Source organism: Panthera tigris, chromosome A2 (assembly GCF_018350195.1).
Source record: "Panthera tigris isolate Pti1 chromosome A2, P.tigris_Pti1_mat1.1, whole genome shotgun sequence".
NCBI lineage: Eukaryota > Metazoa > Chordata > Mammalia > Carnivora > Felidae > Panthera > Panthera tigris.
Window position 1 is genome coordinate 68,869,305 of NC_056661.1, and position 22,196 is coordinate 68,891,500.

General features: G+C 39.1%; 1 long non-coding RNA gene across 4 annotated transcripts in view; it reads right to left on the bottom strand.

Moving 5' to 3' along the window:
• Positions 1–767: 767 nt before the first annotated feature.
• Positions 768–22,196, bottom strand: part of LOC122232947 — a 29,131-nt gene continuing 7,702 nt past the window's right edge. For 2 of the 4 annotated variants that reach the window (XR_006210340.1, XR_006210336.1), the window contains 3 exons: positions 21,091–21,222; positions 19,948–20,071; positions 17,605–18,536 (listed from right to left, as the gene is read on the bottom strand). This is a non-coding gene — a long non-coding RNA (uncharacterized LOC122232947). Of the gene's footprint in view, positions 940–17,604; positions 18,537–19,947; positions 20,072–21,090; positions 21,223–22,196 lie in introns of those variants that run through there. The other 2 variants (XR_006210337.1, XR_006210338.1) reach the window with 2 other exon arrangements.

Below are 22,196 nucleotides of genomic sequence, written 5' to 3' on the forward strand. Positions count from 1 at the left end.
TCAGGGTTCCATCTCATGAACCTTGAGATCATGACCTGAGCCAAAATCAAGACTTGGGTGCTTAACCGATTGAGCCACCCAACTAACTAAAATTGAGGTGCCCCAACTAACTAAAATTTAAATTAAAATTGTGGTTTTTTTAATTTTTATTCAAGTTGACATAACTAAAAAATAGGCAAGCGATCTGAACAGATGCCTCAGTAAAGAAGATATATAGATGGCAAATAAGCATGTGGAAAGGTGCTCAATATCACGGCATCAGGGAGTTGCAAATTAAAACAATGAGATACTACTACTACTTGTATTGATAACAGGTAGTGCAGCAACAGACTTTCATTCATTTCTAGCAGGAATGCAAAATGGTACAATCACTTTGGAAGACAGCAGGGCAGTTACTTATGAAGCTAAACATAATCTTGCAATACCATTCAGCAATCACGCTGTAGTTTTCTGTACTTTCAGTTTTTCCATAAACTTAAAACTACTCAAAATTTGTCGATTAGTAAAAATTAAAAATGAATTATAGGATTCCAGGAGATGGATGGAGAACCTGGGTGGCTCAGTTGTTTAAGCGTCTGACTCTTGGTTTCAGCTCAGGTCATGATCTCATGGCTGTGTGGGTTCAAGCCCCACATCGGGCTCTGTGCTGGTAGTGCAGAGCCTGCTTGGGATTCTCTCCCACACTATCTGCCCTTTCCCCAATTGTGCTGTCTCTGTCTTTCTCAAAGTAAATAAATAAACTTAAAAAAAATTTTAAGACTCCAAGAGATGAAAAGAAACTAGATTCATTCCATTGTTTTCTTTACGCTGTATCTAAAACCAAGTGAAGCAGCATTGAGACTCTTCCACTCTTTCCGTCTATCAGTCAGTCTTTGTTTTTGTTGCTGTTGTTGTTGTTGTTGTTGTTTTGTTTTCAAGGTTCTGAGAAGTTCAGCATCTCTGTAAGACAAAGCAGATAGAGATGAGTTTACCACATACCTAGTTATAGCCAACTGAGTCTTTTAAAGAAGGCAAGGAATTGGGGTGCCTGGGTGGCTCAGTCTATTGAGCGTCTGACTTCAGCTCAGGTCATAATCTTGTCGTCTCTCAGTTCGAACCCCGTATTGGGCTCTGTGCTGACAGCTCAGAGCCTGGAGCCTGCTTCGGATTCTGTGTCTCCCTCTCTCTCTGCCCCTCCCCCACTCATGCTCTGTCTCTCTCTCTCTCTCAAAAATAAATAAATATTTTTAAAAAAATTTTTTTAAGAAATAAAGAAGGCAAAGAGTTCTGACTCCTTTATTAAATAATGGAACATAATAATGGAACAGAATGACATTCAGTCACACTTCCTTTATAGTGAGACACGGAAAATGTTACTGGCTGTATTGCGTGCCCCCCAAATTCACATGTTGAAATCCTCAACCCCAATTCCTCAAAATGTGATTGTATTTGGAGATAAGATCTTTATTTTTTAATGTTTATTTATTATCTTGTGTGTGAGAGAGAGGTAAAGAGAGAGAGAGAGAGAGAGAGAGAGAGAGAGAGAATCCCAAGCAGGCCCTGCACTGTCAGCACAGAGCCCAATGCAGGGCTTGAACTCACAAATGGTGAGATCATGACCCAAGCCAAAACAAGAGTCCGAGGCTTAACTGAGCCACCCAGATGCCCCTGGAGATAAGGTCTCTAAAGAATTAATTACATTAAAAGGAGGTCATTAGGATGGGCCCTATTCCAATAAGACTGGTGTTCTTATAAGAAAAGGAAATTTAGGTGTGCCTGAGTGGCTCAGTCAGTTAAAACATCTGACTGTTGATCTCAGCTGAGGTCTTGATCTCAGGGTTGTGAGTTCAGGCACCGTATTGGAGTCTGGCTGGGCATGAAGCTTACTTAAAAAAAAAAAAAAAAAGAAAAAAGTAATTAAGGAAAGGAAATTTGGACACAGACGAGTGCAGAAGGAAGATGATGTGAAAGATACAGGAATAAGACTGACATCTACAAGTTAGGGAAAGAAGTCAGAAAAAACCAACTTTGCTGATATCTTGATCTCCAACTTCTAGCCTCCAGAATTGAGAAAATAAATTTCTGTTTAAGTCACCCAGTCTGTGGTACTTGTTTATGGCAGCCCTAGCAAACTAGTACAGAAGGCAAGGTTTTATTGCCTATTTTTCCTTCCTGTTTCCAAAAAGAAATAAAAGTTCAAGTGAGCAAATTTTTGGATACACAGTAATCTCATAGGAATATAAAAATCATGAACTGTTGTTTTCCAGTGTTGCAATGAAGACATGTAGGGCTTTGTGAAAATGTATACCTGAGAAAAGAATCAGATATATATTTTTTTAATTGAAGTATAGTTGACCTACAATATGTTAGTTTCAGATGCACAACATAGTGATTCAACAGTTATACATTATGAAATGCTAATCCACGATTAGTAAAGTTAAAGGGGGGGTGTCACAGTTTTTAAACATTGTTTTTAAAATTGTGTCAGTTAATTTTATTGTCAAGTAGCTTTTTAAAAAAATTTCTTATGAACACTATATTTCCTGTGTTCGTGCATGTTTAAATATACCTGTCTTTATGTTTAGTGGCTTGGGGGGGTGGGGTGGGTATAAAATTGGGTGTCATTTAACTTTTCTTGGAAATTGGACTGAAATTAATTATTCTATTATCTGCTAGCACTAAGCGTTAGAAAGGAGAAATTTGACATTAGCTTGAAATGTGTCCTTCTTACTTTGCATCTTCTATGTGATTAAAGAATTCTTTGGGAAACAATGGGAATCCTGAAATCAATGGAAACAAGAGCTGCCTTGATAAAAACCGTATTTTATGTAGCTTTAAATTTTTTTTTTAGCATTTATTTATATTTGAGAGAGAGCAAGCGAGCCCAAGTCAGGGAGGGGCAGAGAGAGAGGGAGACGCAGAATCCAAAGCAGGCTCCAGGCTCTGAGCTGTCAGCACAGAGCCTGATGCAGGACTGGAACTCACGAACCTCGATATCATGACCTGAGCCAAAGTCGGAAGCTTAACCGACTAAGCCACCCAGGTGCCCCTTTATATAGTTTTTTACGTAGACTAATTCTCAGGGAAGTTTGTGTTCTTACATCTTGTAAAAAGTGTTCTGTTTCATATGTTGGTTTATCTGTTTAAGGAGACTGCCCTTTTATTATTTTTTCTTTGTTCTTTAAATATTATATTTTCTTAATTGTTTTATCTTATTTCTCTATTCACTGTGATTGGCTCAAGCCTTTTTATACTTTATTAATTCCATTTTTAACTCTTCTATTTCTTGCTGTTTCTAATTCATTTTCTGATATTTTCATTCTCAAATTTTTTTAGCAGTACAGTTTTTTTTTAATTTCATTCAATTTTTAGGTTATTGGCTGATGAGAAATCATCTTCTGGAGTTCATGTCCTTATTAATTTTTTTTTTTTTTTTTGTCACAGAAAGTACTTGCGGAGAGTGTTCTTCTATTTCTTTTAGATTTCTGCTCTTAGGTTCTTTATCTGCCTTCTGTCTGCTGTTGTCATCTCTCTGCAACTTTATTTTTTAGTAGTATGTTTGTATAATTTTGTTTTATTTATGTTTTTATTTAAATCCAAGTTAGTTAATGTATAGTGTAAATAATGGTTTCAGTGCACGTACGTGTAACATTCAGTGCTCATCCCAACAAGTGCCCCCCTTAATGCCCATCACCCATTTAACCCATCCTCCCGCTCACCTCCCCTCCAGCAACCCTCAGTTCATTCTCTGTATTTCAGAGTCTCTTATGCCTTGTTCCCTCTCTGTTTATCTTATTTTTGCTTCCCTTCCCCTATGTTCCTCTGTTGAGTTTCTCAAATTCCACATACAAGTGACCATATGATATTTGTCCTTCTCTGACTGACTTATTTCACATAGAACAATACATTCTAGTTCTACAACGTTGTTGCAAATGGCAAGATTTCATTCTTTTTGATCACTGAGTAATATTCCATTGTATATATACTACATTTTCTGTATGCATTCATCAGTCAATAGGCATTTGGGCCCTTTCCATAATTTGGCTATTGTTGATAGTGCTGCTATAAACATTGAGGTGAGTGTGCTCCTTGGAATCAGCATTTTTGTACCTTTGGATAAATAACTAGCAGTCTAGTAGCGCAATTGCTGGGTCATAGGTTAGCTCTGTTTTTTTTGTTTGTTTTTTTGAGGAACCTCCACACTGTTCAGAGTGGCTGCACCAGCTTGAATTCCCACCAACAGGGTAAGTGGGTTCCCCTTTCTCTGTATCCTTGCCAACATCTGTTGTTTCCTGAGTTGTTAATTTTAGCCATTCTGACAGGTGTGAGGTGGTATCTGATCACGGTTTTGATATGTATGTCCCGGATAATAGTGATGTTGAGCGTCTTTTCACGTGTCTGTTAGCCATCTGGATGTCTTCTTTGAAAAAGTGTCTATTCATGTCTTCTGCCCATTACTTTCACTGGATTATTTGTTTGTTGGTTGTTGAGTTTGATAGGTTCTTTATAGATTTTAGATACTCACCTTTTAACTGATAATGTCATTTGCAAATATCTTCTTCTGTCAGTTGCCTTTTAGTTTGGTTGATTGTTTCCTTCACTGTACAGAAAGTGTTTTTCTTGATAAGGTCCCAATAGTTCATGTTTGCTTTTGCTTCCCTTGCCTCCGGAGGCATGTCAAGGAAGAAGTTGCTCCAGCAGAGGTCAAAGAGGTTGCTGCCTGTTTTCTCTGTAGGATTTTTATAGTTTCCTATCTTGCAGTTAGGTCTTTCATCCATTTTGAATTTATTTTTGTGTATGGTGTAAGGAAGTGGTCCCAGCTCATTCATCTCAATGTCACTGTTCAGTTTTCCCAACACCATTTGCTGAAGAGACCAGTCTTTTTCCCATTGGGTATTCTTTCCATTTTGTCAAAGATTAGTTAGCCATACTTTGTGGGTCCATTTCTGGGTTCTCTGTAATTTCATTGATCTATGTGTCTGTTTTTATGTCAGTACCATACCTTCTTGATGGTTGCATCTTTGTAGTACAGCTTGAAGTCTGGACTTGTGGTACCTCCGCCTTTGGTTTTCTTTTCAACATGACTTTGGCTATTCAGGGTCCTTTCTGGTCCCATACAGGAGACTCATTTTAGACCTAAAGACACCTGCAGACTGAAAGTGAGGGGATGGAGAACTGTCTATCATGCTAATATACATCAAAACAAAGCCATAGTAGCCATACTCATATCAGAAAAACTAGATCTCAAAGCAAAGACAAGAGATGAAGAAGGGCATTATATCATAATTAAGGGATCTATCCACCAAGAAGATCTAACAATTGTAAATATCTCCCAACTTGGAAGCATCCAAATATATAAATCAATTAATCACAAGCACAAGGAAACTCATTGATAATAATATAATAATAGTAGGGGACTTTAACACCCCACTTACAACAACGGACAGATCATCTAAGCAGAAAATCAACAAGGAAATGGCTTTGAATGACACACTGGACCAGACGGACTTAACAGATATACTCAGAACTTTTCATCCTAAAGCAGCAGAATACACGTTCTTCTCCAGTGCACATGGAACATTCTGCAGAATAGATCACATACTGGGTCACAAATAAGCTCTCAACAAGTACAAAAAGATTGAGACCATACCATGCATATTTTCATGCTATAATACCTTGAAACTTGGAATCAATCACAGGGAAAAAATTGGAAAGACCACAAATACTTGTAGGTTAAAGAGCATCCTACTAAAGAATGAATGGGTTAACCAAGAAATTAAAGAGGAAATAAAAAGTTACATGGAAGCCAATGAAAGTGAAAACACAGCAGTCAAAAACCTTTGGGATGCAGCAAATGTGGTCCTAAGAGGGAAGTATATAGCAATCCAGGCCTTCCTAAGAAGGAAGAAATGTCTCAAATACATAACCTAACCTTACACCTTAAAGGAGCTGGATAAAGAACATTAAATAAAACTCACAACCAGCAGAAGAATGGAAATAATAAAGATTAGAACAGAAATCAATGATACTGAAATCAAAAAACACTAGAACCGATCAACAAAACCAGCAGCTGTTTCTTTTAAAGAATTAACAAAATTGATAAACCCTAGCCAGAGTTACCAACAAGAAAAAGGAAAGGACCCAAATAAATAAAACCACAAATGAAGGAAGAGAGATCACAACCAACACCGCAGAAATGTATAATTTTAAACAGTCCTTTTTAAAAACATCTTTTATAAAAATTTAAAACACACAATGCACAAAGATAGAGAACAAGACCAAGGTGTCACTCCTTTTTCATCTTGTGTAGAAAGAACGTGGGCTACTCTTAAGTTTCACTTTGCTCTCAGTAGTGCAGTGTCCTCATACTTTGCAGAATCCTGTTTATCTCCTGAGAACCATGGCTTGAAAGCTGTGTTTTGCTTCTGTTTCCTTCTCCGTAGCCTGAGGATGTAGGAAAATGGTATAGGCCTAATTCCATCTGTGTTTCCTTCATTTAAGGATGTAGGTTCTGTTTTCTCCTCTGAAATGTGACCCAGTATCCTATCCTAAGATTCACTTGATTTAGAGTGTACCCTGTTATTATGGGGGGAAATCTGTGGTCCCAGACAGGTCTGATACCTCTCCTGCTTCTGCTCACTGTCTTTCTGCAGAGGCTTCTACTCTTAAAAGATTTCTTTTTGGGGGCACCTGGGTGGCTCGGTCGGTTAAGCGTCCGACTTCGGCTCAGGTCATGATCTCACGGTCCGTGAGTTCGAGCCCCGCATCGGGCTCTGTGCTGACAGCTCAGAGCCTGGAGCCTGTTTCAGATTCTGTGTCTCCCTCTCTCTCTGCCCCTCCCCTGTTCATGCTCTGTCTCTCTCTGTCTCAAAAATAAATAATAAAACATTAAAAAAAAATTAAAAGATTTCTTTTTGAATTTTGCCTGACTATCCTATTAAACCCCTCTGGTGGCTTTTCTCCAAAGGAAGAAATATTTACGGAAATTCTCAACATTTCATTCACTCTCTTTCTGGAGCTTAGGGTAAAGTTTGGGGAGGTATGACAAACCACATCAGAATTGTTTTTTTTCTTTTTTCACAGCTCATTGAAGTTATGGCATGAAGTTGTGTGCTTTTCCTTATTTGGTTCTTGTTCTTGACATTTTTGCTGATGCTAATAATTACTATTAGATGTTGGAGGAGGTGAATTCTGGGCTCCTGTTTTGCTTGACATTGCTATTTTAATAAGAAGATGGGAGATTAAAATAGGCCCTGTTATCTTGTGATCCTTTTAACCCAGAACTCTTTAATTGGAAATTGAGATCTCTACATTATACAAGAAGCTCTTTGATAGTCCTGTTTTTATCTTCCACTCACTTTCTTTGAACTGCTTTTAGCACCTACCCACTGCTAATTGATGCCACAGGAGTAACTTAACCCTTAAGAAGATAATTGTTCTAGTTTACTGATATTATACCAATTAACATGGGATAATGCTAAAAATAGTAGAAAACAGAACAGTAGTACTAATGGCCAAACCAGAATTGTTGTCACAGAGCAATTAGTTCAGTTGCCTATTTTTACAGACAGAAATGGAAGCAAGTGAGGAAAATAAATGTAAAGTCCTGGCATTCGAACCAAGCATCCCAACTCCCAAAGCAGAATTGTTTTTTTCCATTTTATCTCTATGTTTCCCTACCATCCCATAGTAACTCCCCAGATGGCTACTTTCCAGCTCTTTTAATAAATGGGAAATTTAATACCTAGCTCTCAGTTTAGTTCATTGTAGCCTAAGGATCAAGTACTTAGGAAAGATATAATGTATTCACTATGCAAGAGGACCATCTATCTGCAACATCCAGTGCCTGCAGTGATAGTTGATTAAGTGGATTTTAATATGCCCTCCCTTTCTATTGTTCATATTGCATCCCACCTAAGACTGATAGTGCTGTAAGCACACTTGACAACAGGGTTGGGATATCCTAGATGAGGGAACATCAGTGGTCTGGTCAAGAGTGTTTGAGGACTTCCACTTCCAGCCATGATGGAAAAACTGGGAAAAGACTTGCCCTCCCAATGTGAGAAAATGACAAAACTGGACACAATAGTTGAAATAACTGTTTTCAGAGACTGGGAAACAGGAGATACAAGGCTGATCCATAAGGAGAGGATAAAATAAAGTGAGTCTTAAAGTCACACCAACACTCTGCCTGAAGGGCACTTTCCAAAGCCAAACCACAAGACAGCAAAAAGGTTCCCATGTAGAGAATAGTACTCTTGAGTTTAGGAGGTAATTATTAGAGATCAAGGAATCGGGGATGGCTGGAATTCTTAGGGCAGACTAGCATGGAGTGGGGACTAGGTGGAGAAAGAGGTCTAGAAATCTGCAGAGTTCCCCTGGAGTCTGTTAATGAAAGTTAAGCTGTGCTAATGAATGTAAGGCCAGCTGCCACAAGACTGGGCTAGCGATTAGATGCTCTAAGATGAAGAATACCTGGGGGACACAAGATCTAGAACACATACAAGTTCACTCTCAATCCCGTGACATTCAAAGGATAGAACTAGTACAAATTTACGCCATTCAGTTTGATGACTTGGAAGGAATGGACAAATTCTTTGCAAGACAAAAATTATTGATGGGAAATCTGAATAGCCCTATAAATATAGTAAAGAAGTTGAGCTCATACTTAAAAACCTTCCTACAAGGAAAATTCCAAGGTCAATGTCTTCACTGATGAATTTCACCAAACATTTTAAGGAATAATAATAATAGTAGTAATAAGCACAAACTCAAAAAATAGAGAAAAGAGAACCCTTAGCAGCTCGATTTTTGAAGCTAACATCACTGACAACCAAAACCCCATACCAATGTCTCGTGATATTGATGCAAAAATTAAGCTATTACAAAAGTGAATCTAGCTGTGTATAATAAGCATAATATATTATGTGTAAGTGTAATTTTTCTTAAAAATGCCAGGTTGGCTTAACGTTTGAAAAATAAATATAATTTAACATTAACAGAATAGAGGAGGAAGAAAACATATTTTCTTGCTCCGGGAAAAGAAGAAAAGATACATTTGACAAAATTTAGTTTATATTTATTACAAAAAAGAACTTATTGAAATAGGAGTAAAAGGGAACTGTTAAAGGACATTTTAAAAATTCACAACTAACATCATACTTTATGGCAAAAGACTGAATTCACTTTCCCTAAAGTCAGGAACAAGGCTCCATTCCCATCACCTTTATTCAACATTGAATAAAGTCATTGCCATTTGGGCTAGTAGAAAACAGCAAGACAGAAGTGAAAGGCACTTTATGCGTTGGGAGCAAAGATGTTAAGATAAAAAAGGAGGGAGGCAAACCATAAGAGACTTTTAAATACAGAAACAAGCTGAGGGTTGCTGGAGGGGAGATGGGTGGGGGGATGGGCTAAATGGGTGATGGGCATTAAGGAGGGCACTTGTTGGGATGAGCACTGGGTGTTACATATTAAGTGATAAATTACTGCGTTCTACTTCTGAAACTAATACTACACTATATGTTACTAACTTAAATTTAAATAAATTTTTTTAAATGTTAATTTTATTTGCAGATGGCATTACTACTTTTTTTTTTTTTTTTAATTTTTTAACGTTTATTTTTGAGAGGGAGAGAGACAGCGTGAGCAGGGGAGGGGCAGAGAGAGGGAGACACAGAACTGGAAGTGGGCTCCAGGCTCCATGCTGTCAGCACAGAACCTGATGCCAGGCTCAAACCCATGAACTGTGAGATCATGACCTGAGCCAAAGTCGGAGGCTTAATTGACTGAGACACCCAGGTGCCCCTGGCATTCTATGTTTATAGAAATTCCTAAGGAATCTTCAAAAATTATGTTAGAATAAATGAGTGAATTTAAAAGGCCACATGATGCAAAATTAATATGCAAAATCACTTGTATTTCTATATATTAGCAATCAAAAATTAGAAAATGAAAATTTTAAAATATATTAGCATCAAAATCATGAAATATTTAAGATAAATTTGACAAAATATATTCAAAACCTATATACTGAAAACTACCAAAAAAAACAACACAAAACAAAGACAAATGTGTTCATGGATTGGGAAACTCAATATTGTTAAGATGCTAATTCTTCCCAATTTAGTAGATGCACTGTCTTCCCAAAGTCCCAGCTTTGGACTGTTTGGACAGTCCCTGTGTTTTGTACAACTTAAGCTGGTCTTAAAATTTATAAGGAAATGCAGGAGGGCCTAGAGTAGCCAAAATAATTTAAAAGCAAGGACAAATGTCAAGGACTTCAAGACTTAATATAGAGCAACAACAAGCAAGAAAATGTCATGTTGTTCTCATGTTTGATAAATACAGAAATGGAACAAAATAGGGACTCCAGAAATAGACCCACACAAATATGGTCAGTTGATTTTCAGAAAAGATACCAAAGTAATTCAATGGTAACAAATGGTGCTGGTACAGCGAAATATCTATATGGGGGGAAAAAAAACCCTCAGTAAAAATCAAAACTATAAAACTTCTAGAAAACAGGAGAAAATTTTTGTGATCTCAGTATAGGCAAAAATTTTAAACAGGTAACAGAAAGCTGTAACCGTAAAATATTGATGAATTAAGCTTTGTCAAAATTAAAAATGTTTGCTCTTCAAAGAACACTTCAGAATATAAAATGGCAAGTCAAAGACTAGGAAAATATACTAACAATACATGTATCTTGCATAAGACTGGTACAGAGCATATATAAAGAAACTTACAATTCAATAAGTAAAAGATAACCCAGGGCACCTGTGTGACTCAGTCAGTTAAGCGTTCAACTTTGGCTCAGGTCATGATCTCACAGTTCTTGGGTTTGAGCTCCGCATTGGGCTCTGTGCTGACAAGCTCAGAGCCTGCAGCCTACTTCAGATTCTGTGTCTCCCTCTTTCTCTGCCCTTCCCCCACTCACACTCTGTCTCTCTCTCTTTCAAAAGTAATAAGTTTTTTTTAATTTAGAAAAAAAATTTTTTAAAAAGAAGATAACCCAATTTTATATAGCAAGGGAAACTAAATGTTTAACAAAATAACACATATGAATGACCAATAAGCACATGAAAATATACTCATCATTTTTTTAATTTTTTTTAATGTTTATTTTTGAGAGAGAGAGAGAGCAGGGATGGGGCAGAGAGAGAGGGAGACACAGAATCTGAAACAGGCTCCAGGCTCTGAGATGTCAGAGCCTGACCTGGGGCTCAAACTCACAAGCTGTGAGATCATGACTGGAGCCAAAGTTGGGTGCTTAACCAACTGAGCCACCCAGGCGCTCCTATATTCATCATTATTAACTGCACACCCACCAGAATAGATTTTTTTTTTAAGTGGCAGCACCAAATATTAACAAAGATATGGCCCAGCTGGAACTCTCATTGATTGCTCTAGGATTCTAAAATTTTAGAAAATATTTAGCTGTTTTTATAAAACTAAACTCAGCTGTCTACCTCAAAGTATTTACTATGAGAGATGAGAACACCTATAAACGCTTATATACATGTATATTCATAGCAGTCTTATTCATAAGTTTAAAAACTGGGAACAACCCAAATGTCCATCAATAAGAAAATGTGTACATAAATTTGGGTGTATTTATACAAAGGAATAGTACTCAGGAGCAAAAATAAATGAGCTTCTGATAACATGAAATAACATGAATAGATGTCAAAAAGGGTATATTTGAACAAAAAAAAATACTTAAATACAGGCATGAAAGAGTACATACTGTATAATTCTGTTTATATGAAATTCTAAAAAGTCAAAACTGGCCTATACTGATAGAGAATAGAACAATGGTTGCCTGAGGTAAAGGATTATCTGTAAATAGACACAAGTGTACTTTTCAGCAGTAATGAAAATTTCTTGATGGTGCTGGTGGCTGCCTGGGTGTATACATTGTCAAAGCTCATTGAGCTGATACACTTTATTTTTTTTTTTTTTTAACTTTTTTTTTTTTAACATTTATTTATTTTTGAGACAGAGACAGAGCATGAACGGGGCAGGGGCAGAGAGAGAGGGAGACACAGAATCGGAAGCAGGCTCCAGGCTCAGAGCCTGACGCGGGGCTCTAACTCACGGACCGCAAGATCGTGACCTGAACTGAAGTCGGACGCTCAACCGACTGAGCCACCCAGGCGCCCCTGATACACTTTAAAAGGGTGCATTTTATTAAGTAAGTGTAAGCCTCCCTCAGTATGGTTGTTTTTTAAAAACTTCCTGTTCTCCTATATTTAAAAATGGCATGTCCAATAAAGGCTTAATATCCAAAATATCACCAACAGACACATGAAAAGATGTTCAACATCACTCACCATCAGTGGAAATGCAAATCAAGACCATAATGACCTGTCACCTCACAAGTTTTAGAATGGCTAAAATCAAAAAAGCAAGAAGCAACAAATGTTGGCAAGGATGTAGAGAAAAAGGAACCCTCTTGCACTGTTGGGAATGCAAACTGGTGCAGCCAGTGTGAAAAACACTACAGAGATTCCTCAAAAAATTAAAAATAGATCATATGACCCAATAATTGCACTACTGGGTGTTTACCGAAAAAATATGAAAACACTAATTTGAAGGGTATATACACCTCTGTGTTTATTATAGCATTATCTACAATAGCCAAGACATGGAGGCAGCCCAAATGTCCATCAATAGATGAGTGGATAAAGGAGATGTAGTGTGTGTGTGTACACACACACACACACACACACACACACACCAGAATATTATTCATCCACAAAAAGAATGAAATCTCAAGCAAATAAGCCAATCAGAGAGACAAATACTATATGACTTCATTCATGTTATAATTTAAGAAACAAAACAATCAAAAGGGGAAAAAAAGAGACAAACCAACCAAACAAACAAAAAACCACTCTTACCTATATAGAACAGAAGGTTGCCAGAAGGGAGGTTGCTGGGAGGATAGGTGAAATAGGTGATGGGGATTAAGAGTATACTTACCTTTTTTGTTTGTTTGTTTTTGATTCAAGTTAGTTAACATACAATGTAGTCTTGGCTTCAGTAGTAGAACCTAGTGATTCATCCCAAAAAGTGCCCTTCTTAATGCCCGTTGCCCATTTAGTCCATCCCCACAGGCACCCTGCCTCCAGCAACCCTCAGTTTGTTCTCTGTACTTGAGTCTGTTATGGTTTGCTTCCCTCTCTGTTTTTATCTAATTTTTCCTTCCCTTCCCCTATGTTCATCTGTTGAGTTTCTCAAATTCCACATGAGTGAAATTGTATGTCTTTCTCTGACTTATTTCTCTTAGCATAATATGTTCTAGTTCCATCCACATTTCTGCAAATGGCAAGATTTAATTATTTTTGATTGCCAAGTAATATTCCAGTGTGTGTGTGTGTGTGTGTGTGTGTGTGTGTGTGTGTGTGTGTATGTGTGTGTTTATATGTACACACCACATCTTCTGTATCCATTCATCAGTCAATGGACATTTGCGCTCTTTCCATAATTTGGCTATTATTGACAGTGCTACTATAAACATTGGGGTGCATGTGCCCCTTCGAATCAGCATTTTTGTATCCTTTGGATAAATAGCTAGTAGTGCAATTGCTGGGTCATACGGTAGCTCTATTTTTATTTTTTTGAGGAACCTCCCTACTGTTCTCCAGAGTGGCTGCACAAATTTGCATTCCCACCAAACAGTGCATAAGGGTTCCCCTTTCTCTGCATCCTCACCACCATCTGTTATTTCCTGAGTTGTTAATTTTAGCCATTCTGACAGGTGTGAGGTGATATCTCATTATGGTTTTGATTTGTATTTCCCTGATGCTGAGTGATGTTGAGCATCTGTCATACACCTGTTAGCCATCTGCATGTTTTCTTTGGAAAAGTGTCTATCCATGTCTTCTGCCCATTTTTCCACTTGATTATTTGTTTTTTGGGTGTTGAGTTTGATAAGTTCTTTATAGGTTTTGGATACCAACCCTTTAGCAGATATGTCATTTGCAAATATCTTCTCCCATTCCGTTAGTTTCCTTTTAGTTTTGTTGATTGTTTCCTTGGCTGTGCAGGTTTTTATCTTGATGAGGTCCTAACAGTTCAAGTTTGCTTTTATTTCCCTTGCCTCCAGAGACGTGTCAAGTAAGAAGTTGCTGCGGCCAAGGTCAAAGAGGTTGCTACCTGTGTTCTCCTGTAAGGATTTTGATGGTTTCCTGTCTCACATTTAGGTCTTTCAGCCACTTTGAATTTATTTTTGTGAAGAGTACACTTATCTTGATAAGCAATGACTAATACATGGAATTCTTAAATCACTATACTGTACACCTGAAAGGAATATAAAATTGTATGTTAGCTATACTGGAATTGAGATAAAATGAAATAAATTCCTGTTCTCCTATTTGCACCTTGAAGCAGATTTTCAAGTTTCTTTTATTAGAGGACATTTTTGAAACAAAGGTTTGCATATTTTTATCACAAGTATCTCAGAAAGACACAAGGTGGCGGTGTTACTTCAAGAAAGTCTGTGTGTGCAGTCTCCAAATCAAGCCTGGTTCACCTGACAGGTCTTTCTTTAGTCCTCAGAACGAGTTATTGTCCTCAGTACTTTCTTATCCAGTGCTTATCTAATATACTTATTATTAATTAATTATATACTTAATTATTGTCTTCATTCAATAACCATGCCACAGATCTTTTTTAAACATCTGAAGAGCTTTTTAAGAATCTTCTTTTGTTGTTGTTTTTCTACTGCAGTTAATAATAGTCAAGGTGGTACATAGTTCACAGCGAGTAAGGTATTTTGTTACTGGGGAGACCTATGTCCACTACAATTTGTTACTCACCTAGTGAACTGAGAAATTTATTTGCCTTACCTCTACAGAGTACATTTCCTAACAGTACTTCCCATTTGTAGTTCAGACATTCAGCCATTAGAGGGCAATCCAGAAGCATAATTAAGATCATTCATGAATGACGTGGGGGGGGGGGGGGGAAGCTGAGGGAAGTCTTTGGTGGTTGGTCTGGGAGAATTGTTTTGAGTGTAGCAACCAAGTAGATCTACAAAAGGAGACTATAACCAGATAATTAATAAGCACCAGTAAACATTCATTCTATGAAAAGTAAAGAGTGTAAAGAAAGTGAATACATTTCTAGAAACCATCTATTTGATTCAGAATTCTTTTGTTTAAAACATTATTTCTCGGTAGTAAAGTCGTTCCTATTAATGAACCCTCCTGAGGAGAACTATAATCTCTGGACTCAGAACTACAGGAAGCCACACGAAGGAAAAGAAATCAGGCAGCTTCTGGAGGGGAAAAGACACTCAGGAGAAAAGAAGGCACCTAGCAAATTTCAACTTTTTTGACTTTTATACCAACGACAGAACCCCAGTTCGTGCCGTGTTTTTGGTGGACGCTCAGATAGTAGATCTCATTTTACTGGCTAGAGGAAGCACAAGACAGAAGTACCAGAGTAACTGGAACATGAAAAGGAGGTGGCAAGAAAAAGAGACCCAGAGAAAGTCCACCTGCTAGCCCACCCCTCAACCATGCTCACATGAGGCAACTTCGGGTGGCTAAGGCTGAACACTAGTGCATCCCCGTGTTTCCCTACTACTTGACGGTGGCTCTCTGTGCCGTGGGGAGACGAGTGGCCTGGGCCACCGTGATCCGAATCCTGACCACTGTCTGTAATGCCTTGAGCTTATGCATAAACCTCTCGCAGCTTCAGTTCCTCCAGGTAATGAAGGAAACTCTGCCTTTCTCACAAGGTTATTTTTGAGGACGAACAGAGGAAACCTGTGTGAAGTTCCTAGCACGTAGGAGTTGAAGAAGTGATTAATTTTCTTCCCACCTCTTTTTCTGGTTTACGTGAGTTCTTGTGACCGATTCTCAATTTCTGAGGTAAACTCTACTGGCAGACCTCCAAATCAGCTTGAGACTCTGGTCCTGAACTTTCATAAAAGACTTCTTACAAGCCTTTGGCATCTGTCCCCCTTTTGAAATCCAGGTTTGAAGAATAAGCTGTCACATTTTTGCAGTGAGCACTGGCTTGCTAGGCTCCCCAAGAGAAGCCCCAGGTGGCCGCTGCCCCCTGACAAACTGAGCGGTCAACTTCCCGAGCATATTTCAGCACCACTGGCTCAATCTCAAACATTGGCCTTTCTGACCTGCTATTTACACTAGATCTCTAGTCTTTATTAATCCTCATTTCCCACCGCCTCCTATTTTTTTTCTCAGTGGTTACATGTACATGATTTTGAGTGACCATGTGCACCAGTTATGGAAAGGCCTACCGTCTCTCACTGTCATGGCGTCAGTCCTCTATGGTTCTTCTTTCCTACGTCCACCATCCAGTCAGTGCTCATGTGTGGGTCCTGCAGACTAACTGGAATGTGCTCATTTGCCCTTACCTCTCACCTGGATCATGCGCTAGCCTTCTACCTGGTTTCCTGGCTTCCATTCATGTGCCCTCTACACCATTCTCCTTCAAACCCAGGAGTTAAACCTTTAAATACGTTTATCAATTTATATTATAATCTTTCTCTTTAAATTCTCCTATGGCTTCTTATTGTAGTTAGAGGGAAAAAAATCTAATCTCCTTACAGGTCCTCTGATTACTTGTCTGATGTCACTTTAAAATTTTTTTTAGGGGCGCCTGGGTGGCTCAGTCGGTTAAGCGTCCGACTTCGGCTCAGGTCATGATCTCACGGTTCGTGAGTTCAAGCCCCGTGTCGGGCTCTGTGCTGACAGCTCAGAACCCTCAGCCTGTTTCAGATTCTGTGTCTCCCTCTCTCTCTCTGACCCTCCCCCATTCATGCTGTCTCTCTCTGTCTCAAAAATACATAAACGTTAAAAATTTTTTTAAATGTTTTACTTATTTTTGAGAGAGAGACAGAGTACGAATGGGGAAGGGGCAGAGAGAGACACACACAGAATCTGAAGCAGGCTCCAGGCTCCGAGCTGTCAGCACAGGGCCCGACACGGGGCTCAAACTTGTGAACCATGAGATCATGACCTGAGCCAAACTCGGACACTTAACCAACTGAACCACCCAGGCACCCCTTTCTGATATCACTTTTAATACTCATCACTTCAGTCACTGTGGTCCTGGCTTTCTGTCCCACAAACGTTTCAAACTGATGCTCATCCAATCTGCTGTGATTGTTGTTTCCTGTGCTTGAACGTTCTTTCTTTGCTTGGCTACCTGCCTTTTATTATTACTGCTTTGCTTCTATTACTGTCTCCTTAAAAAGGCCTTCCTGGCCGTCCTAACTATAGTAGGCCTTACCTAGAATCAGACCCCCCTGTCCCATTGCACGGTTTTGTTTCCTTCATAGCACTTATCACTGTCAAAACTCGTCTTAAAAATGGGCACCTGGGTGGCTCAGTCTGTTAAGCCTCCGACTTCGACTCAGGTCATGATCTCACAGTTCTTGAGTGTGAGCCCCATATCTGGCTTAACACTGACAGTGCAGAGCCTGCTTGGGATCCTCTCTCTCTGTCTCTCTCCCTGCCCCTTCCCCACTTATGCTCTAAATAAATAAATAAATAAATAAATAAATAAATAAATAAACAAATAAACTTAAAAAAATTGGTCTTAAAAAGAAATGGATTTTATCTGTTTATCTATTGCAACACCATCCAATTCAGATACAGAGTTTATTGGAGAAAAACATTCAGAGAAGTAATAGAACATATGCATTGTCTCTAACTCTTGTTACTTGTTAGGTCTTATACCGGGTGCAGGTGGTCTGCATGTCCCATGGCCAAGGTTCCAATAAAGGAGGACATTCGCTGGGGATGTTCTGTGTATTTGTGGTGTGCCTTTTGAGAAGAGGGGCAAGGTCGGAAAGCATCCATGAGACGACACAAGTTCCCTGGTCGGGGAGGTGTCCTTGGAAGGGATACTCCAGAACATGGCGACTTGTCATTAGCCTGATAAACTAGTAATTAGCCTGTTCAACTAACTCAGATCTCCTTTCCAAGCTCTCTGCTGTGCTGCCAAAAGTGGGGAGGACATGAGCATCCAGGGCCGTTGGCTCCCATCTCCTCATTAAAATACAACCATCATGGAGGTGGTTGTCTGTCTTGTTTGCCACTAAAATAGTACCAGAAACATAGAAAGGTGGTCCCAATATTTGTGGAGCAAATGAAAGAAAAATGGCATGAATAGCAATGGAGTAAATGATGAAAGGGAACTGAAATATAGCAGGAAAGGCCATACTTGAAGTTGTGTCTTGGTGGTGGACGGGGTACTGCTGGGTAGACAGGTGTCTAAATTTATTGCAGCATAAGGGACAGTAGAAGCCGCTGGTCAAATGAGTCCAGATAGGGGTTTTTCCATTGTTTTACATACATACCCATGACAACTTCATTTAAGGAGTTCTATCAACGTGACACGTGCTGTCTCTTAAATCGGTGGTGTACCCTGGCATCGGAACCAAAATTTCATGATTTTTTTTTTAAGAGTATCAGATTAGGATTCTGTGGGAGACTGGTTCCAAGTGTCTTTCTTTTTTTCATTCTCATATTGTTTTGTTCATCTCAGACCAAGATCACAATCTGTCCTGGATTCTGTTTGGCATCAAGAGTGATAATGAGGTCATTTCCACTGTAATAAGGTCAACATTAGTAATGCTAACTGCATCCCAATCGATTTTTGGAATGCTTACCAAAGTAAGAAAAAAAAATTTAATAAAGGAAAAGTATATGATGAGCTAAATCCTGAGAAGTCTGACTAATACTACAATGTAAAATTCTCAGCAGGCACTCAATCAAATTCATCTCTTGAGGATTTCTCATTATAAGAACCACCCCCCCCCACCCTGGGATTTAAGTCAGTATTTGAGTTTTACTTATTTCATAAATATAAATCCTTGGGGTGGATATTATTGACTTGTAAAATTAATAAGATTTATTTCTGTAATCTCAATCAAAACTATAAAGTAGGCAAAACAAATTTTAGCACTCTCTTCCATGACCCATCCTGGAATCATTTTTCTCTACCAGTGTAATATCTGTTTTTCAAGGCTCTTAGGGACTGAAGAATGACACATAATGGAGAAATTACACAAATTAGTTCACTCTGAATTTCTACAAGTCAAGTCATCTGTTGCAATAATTTTAAGGCAATTTCTTTCATGATTAGTTTAAGACAATCTTAAGCTCTCTGAAATTTTATACCTGTGGTTACTTTTTCCTAAAAATGTCCTTCAACATTTTCCCCGTTTTTCATTCTACTTTCTCCCTGTTTCTTCTTGGGCCATTTAGTGACGTTTTTTCCTCCCTTTGATCACCTCCTAACCATCAGTGCAACTCCTGTCAATCCCTCCACCTTCTCATGCTTCACGGTTTGTTTCCACCTTGTCTAGTCACATAGCTTCAGCTTTCACTTAACTGTAGGCTTCAATCCAAACTTTGAATAAACGTTGCGGCCACATGTAAAGTTGGACGTGTCCATTTAATTGCCCTACACATTCCTCACAATCCATTCTGTCCCCACCACCAAGCACTTTGTGTTTTCCTGATCCCAGTGTTAGGATGAACATCATCCACCTTCCAATCTGTGAGCAGAGGAGTCCATTCATTTCCACTGCTTTCCATATTCAGTCACTGAGTCTAGTACTACGTCTTTCCCTAAAGTCTTCCCTATCTTTTCATTTCTCTGCATCTTCATTCAGAGCAGAATAACTATAACTTCATGGGTGGCCTCTCTGAAGCTTATCAGTCACCCCACATTCACAGCAGCCTGGGAAGAAGCAGTCCTGAACCATCAGGCCTCTTTAGGATTTACCTCAAGGCCACCCTGAGCGTCTTGTACGAAATGTGACCTCTTCACTATTAATAAGGCTCTAAATTGATTATACTGAAATTATAGGGAGTATGTGGGATGCACTCAAATGATGCTAGTAAATATTTCTTATATATAAAGAATGTGTGAGTCTTTGGAAATAAAAACTACAGAAGTGAAAGATATGCACCTGACCTTCAGAAGGACAGGGGAATGAGTAGAAAAGCAAAGTTGAAGTGCCCTGGGTTCAGATTTCAACTCCACCCTTGGTTTAACTGTGGGCAAGATACTTATATGATTTTAGCTTCGGTTTCCTTACCTGTAAAATGGAGATATCTCATTTCTCATTCAAAGGGGCTTTTTGACAGTTAAATAATGTTTTATGTGAAGTTTCCATTTGGAAATTTACACACGGTACATTCTTACCAAATCAAATACTGTTAATACTTAGGAGTGTAGGACTTACATACTTTAACAGTTTAAGGAGATAACAATAGAAATATTATTGGGGCACCGGCTCAGTCGGTTAAGCATCCGGCTCTTGATTTCTGCTCAGGTCAGATTCTCCCCACATTAGGCTATGTGCTGACCATGTAGAGCCTGCTTGGGCTTCTCTGTCTCCCTCTCTCTGTGTGGCCTCTCCTGTTCATGATCTCTTTCTCTCTCCTCTCTTTCTCTCTCTCTCTCAAAAATAAATAAACAAACATTATAAAAAACACTGGCTTCATAAAGAAACACACAGTAGCTGCCAAAGAATAGTGCTGACAGCCATTCTTTTTTTAAAAAGTTTATTTATTCACATTGAGAGAGGATATATGCGCGCATAAGTGGAGGAGGGGCAGAGAGACAGGGAGAGAGAGAATCCCAAGCAGGCTCCATGCTTTCAGTACAGCACCCAAACCAGGGCTCAAACCCACTAACCATGAGATCATGACCTGAGCCCAAATCAAAAGTCAGAGGTTCAACTGACCGAGTTTCAACTGACTGAGCCACCCAGGCGCCCCTCTGGCAGCCATTCTTGAAGGCCCCAGGATATCTAGAATGGACAGAGATAATAGGCAGGTAACCCTTACCTTAGACAGAGCAGGATCACACACAAAATGTTGTTTGACTCCTTAGCTTCTGAAAAAAGATTTTGCTGCACAGAGCAAGAAAATGCTCATAGATTTTTATGGTCTTTAAATAAAATCAGGCTAGACTCACTTCTCACCTCTGCCTAGCAAAGTCCAAATTTGAAAGCATTTTCCAGCCGCTATCAATTATTTAACAGAGGCATTGGGGGAACTATAGAAGAATAAACCTTCTCTCCAGATGCCTTTCTTGGACCAACAGACTTACCCAGCTGTGGGCTAGGTGACCAGAGGGTGAAGATGATTGGAAACGGCCATTAGTGTCTGCTACACACAACGACAAGAGAGGTTTTCACTTGGTTTGCGGTTGTTGGGATCATTTAGCACAGTGTTCCATTTACTGGAGAAAAAAACCCAAGCTGAGACCGGCTGAGTTGGACAGTCACGCAGCTATGGAGTGGCAGAGCCAGGCCTGGAGCCCAGATCCTAGTCCAAAACTCTTTTTCCACCGCCCCACAGCTGCTGCTTTACAGTATTGAGGTTTTGGAATCTCACTCATTCAAATGCAAATGTTCTGTGTGCTTCTTTAATGGGACATTTTTTTTGTCTTACTTTGCTAACTAAGGTTTGCTGTATTGAGCAAATGAGTGTAGATCTAGAGGTGTTAAAATCATCAACCTCTTTTAAAGCCTCATTATTTTTCCTTTGCTTCTCTTTATGATGTGGAACACTGGCTTCTTTTTTTTCTTTCCAGCCAGAATTGGAGGCAGCAGTACATATAACTTGACTTACTTGTTCTACTGGCTGAGTAGTGAGAACGAGATTAATGAAATCAATGTAGCCCACAGGAAAGTCCTGCCCATCTCCACCCCAACCCCTCCTGTGGGAATTCTTCCAGGGGACTTGTTTGGGGAATGAGTTGCTATGAAACAGTGCTGCAGCTGGGCTCTGTGGGGGGTCTGGATGGTCTCATAAAAGCTAACCGTATCTGGACTTTGAGAAGGTTAGAGATGTTCTGTGCCATCCAGTATTACACACCGGCATAAGTCATGACCAACATAAACCTTTAAAAAAGTCTCCCATTCATCCATCCATTATTTATTGAAGCCATACTATATGCCAGATATTCTGTTTGGTTCTGGAGATGTGCTTTGATGGAATCACACCTTTTGAGAGAGGGCAAAGAAAGAACACAAAAGGCTGCAGCTACCTAGTGGAAGGGAAAAGACAGGAGAAAGGACGAAGGGTGATAATCAGTATCATTATGTCTATAGAGACAAGTGAACAAGTAATTATAATGCAATGTGATAGGGGTAAGATGAAGTTCAGCTGTTGACACACCAGAGTGGCCTACCCCCATCTTCCACGGTCATG